Below are 3,444 nucleotides of genomic sequence, written 5' to 3' on the forward strand. Positions count from 1 at the left end.
ACTGAAAGTGGGCAAGCAGGTACAGCAGGTGGTGAAGAAGACAAATGGTATGTTGGCCTTCATAGCTAGGGGGTTTGAGTATAGGAGCAGGGGGGTTTTACTGCAGTTGTACGGGGACTTAGTGAGGCCTCACCTGGAATATTGTGTTCAGTTTTGGTCTCCTAATCTGAGGAAGGACATTCTTGCTATTGAGGGAGTGCAGCAAAGGTTCACCAGACTGATTCCAGGGATGGCTGGGCTGTCATATGAGGAGAGACTTGATCAACTGGGCCTTTATTCACTGGAGTTTAGACGGATGAGAGGGGATCTCATAGAAAAGTATGAGATTCTGACGGGACTGGACAGGTTAGATGCGGGAAGAATGTTCCCAATGTTGGGAAAGTCCAGAATCAGGGGGCATAAGGGGTAGGCCATTTAGGACTGAGATGAGGAGAAACTTTTTCACTCAGAGTTGTTAACCTGTGGAATTCCCTACCGCAGAGAGTTGTTGAGATGCCAGTTCATTGGATATATTCAAGAGGGAGTTAGATATGGCCCTTACGGCTAAGGGGATCAAGGGGCATGGAGAGAAAGCAGGAAAGGGGTACTGAAGGAATGATCAGCCATGATCTTATTGAATGGCGGTGCAGGCTCGAAGGGCCAAATGGCCTACTCCTGCACCTATTTTCTATGTTTCTATGTTTCTATGTCTCTGAGCCATACAGGAGAGCAGGTATTACTACAGCCCTGTAGAGCATGAGATTGGTGGCAGTTTTGAGGGTCTGGTCTTCAAACACTCTTTTCCTCATGTGGCCTAAGGCTGCACTGGTGCACGGGAGCCGGTGTGGAGTCTCATTGCCAATGCTTGCTATTGTTGATAAGAGGCTCCCGAGCAACGGGAAATGGTCTACGTATTCCAGGGCCGCGCCATGGATCTTGATGACTTGGGGGCAATGCTGTGCGGCGAGGACAGGCTGGTGGAGGGTCTTTGTCTGACGGATGTTTAGCGTAAGGCCCATGCTTTCCTATGTCTCAGTAATACGTCGACTATGTCCTGGAGTTTGGCCTCTCTATGTGCGCAGACGCAGGCGTCGTTCACGTACTGTAGCTCGACAACAGAGGTTGAGGTGGTCTTGGACCTGGCCTGGAGACGGCGAAGGTTGCACAGGATCCCACTGATTCTGTAGTTTAGTTCCACTCCAGCGAAGAGCTTGTTGACTGTGAGGTGGAGCATGGCAGCAAGGAAGATTGAGAAGAGGGTTAGGGCGATGACGCAGCCCTGTTTGACACTGGTCCGGAGTGGATTGGGTCTGTAATGGACCCGTTGGTGAGGATCACGGCCTGCACATCATCGTGGAGCAGGCGGAGGATGGTGACGAACTTTTGGGGGCATCCGAAGAGGAGGAGGAAGGTCCATAGACCATCACGGTTGACAGTGTCAAAGGCCTTTGTAAGGTCGAAGAAGACCATGTATAAGGGCTGGCGCTGTTCCCTGCATTTTTCCTGCAGCTGTCGCGCTGCAAAAATCATGTAATTGTGCCCCACACTGCGACTCTGGGAGGAGCTCCTTGGCCACAGAGAAAAGACGGTTGAGGAGGACTCTAGCGACGACTTTCCCAGTGGATGATAGCAGAGAGATTCCTCTGTAGTTGCCGCACTCGGACTTGTCCCCTTTTGTAAAGATGGTCATGATCACTGAATCGCTGAGATCTCCCGGCATGCTCTCCTCCCTTCAGATGAGAGAGATGAGGTCATGTATTCGTGCCATGCCTCAGCTCCCGTAGTCTTGTTGTTTTTAAGCTGTTTTATGGCTTTTCTACCTTGTGCAGTGTTGGGGTTTTGCCGAGGTGGTGGCGGGTGGCATGCTACGGGATGGAGTCGAGAACACTCAGGTCAAAGGCAGAGTCTCGATTGAGGAGATCTTCGAAGTGCTCCTTCCATCGGGCCCTGACTGTCTCAGTGTCCTTGGTGAGTGTTTCCCCATTCTTGGTCAGCAGTGGGGTGGGGCCTTGGGTGTTTGGACCGTAGGTGGCCTTGAATGCGATAAAGAATCCTCGCCTAACATGGCTATCGGCCAGCTGCTGTATCTCCTGTGCTTTCTCCATCCACCACCTGTTCTTTAGGTCCCGGGTTTTTTGTTGGACTTTAGCCTTTAGCCGTCTGTGATGCTGCTTTGCTGCTCCCGAGTTCGGTTGTTGTCTCAGTCTCAGAAATGCCCTGCGCTTGCGATCTATTAGCTCTTGGATCTCCTGATCATTCTCATCGATCCAGTCCTGGAGTTTCCTGGTTGAGTGCCCGAGCATCTCTTCACAAGCACTGGCTATGGAGACCTGGAGGGCAGACCAAGCATTGTGGGTATTCTGCATCTCGGAGTCATCAAGGCGCGCCAGGTTAGTTGTGATGCGCTGACTGTATAGGGCTCTCTTACCTGGGTCCTTAAGTGCCCCGACATTTGACTTTTTTGCGGCACTGCTTCTGCTGCCCCCTCCGCTTTGGGGCTTTGTTGATGTCAATGATGGATCGGATTAGGTGGTGGTCCGTCCAGCAGTCATCAGCTCCTGTCATGGTGCAGGTCATGCGCACATCCTTGCGATCGCTGGCTCAGAAGATGACATAGTCGAGCAGGTGCCAGTGTTTGAAGCGAGGATGTTCCCACGCTGCCTTGTATTTGTACCTTTGGTGGAACAAGGTGTTGGTGATGAGAAGTTCATGTTCTAGACATTTTGTCAGGTGTAGGGTACTGCTGGAGTTGGCTTTCCCTACCCTCTCTCTGCCAATCACGCCTCCCCAGAAGGCTGTGTCCTTGCCGACCCTGGCGTTGAAGTCACCGAGGAGGATCAGTTTGTTGTCCGTGGGGAGGCGGGACAGGGATTTTTCGAGGCTGGAATAAAAACCCTCTTTGGTCTCATCTGTTGCATCTAGTGTTGCGATATATGCACTGATGACTGTGGCACTTTGATTCTGAGATAGGGTGAGCCGAAGAGTCATGAGGCATTCGTTAACCCCGCAGGGGGAGTCTTTGAGGCAGCCGACCAGTTCGTTTTTGATGGCGAAGCTGACTCCATGGAGGTGGCGTTCTTCCTCTGGTTTCCCTTTCCAGAAGAAGGTGTAACCTCCACCTTGTTCCTTGAGCTGGCCTTCCCTTACCTGTCGAGTCTTGCTTAGGGCGGCGATGTCAATATCAAAGTGTCTAAGTACCGGGGCAACTATGGCGGTGCGGCGTTCCAGCCTGTCTCTGTTGGAGTTGTCCATGATGGTCCTGACATTCCAGGTCCCAAACTTCATGTTAACGCAGTGGAAGATGCCTGTGTGTGAGTTCTTTTAATGTGGGGTGGTCGTTGCACACTGGCTACCACGCGGGCTTAGCTGAGCAAGGTCTAGTGATAAGGGGGTCCAAGACGACTGGAGACAAGGCACTGCTTTATGGGCCTAGTTGCCGACAGCAAGATGTTGGCTGCAGGCTCA

The sequence above is a fragment of the Pristiophorus japonicus genome, chromosome 4 (genome assembly GCF_044704955.1).
Source record: "Pristiophorus japonicus isolate sPriJap1 chromosome 4, sPriJap1.hap1, whole genome shotgun sequence".
NCBI classification, from domain to species: Eukaryota; Metazoa; Chordata; class Chondrichthyes; family Pristiophoridae; genus Pristiophorus; species Pristiophorus japonicus.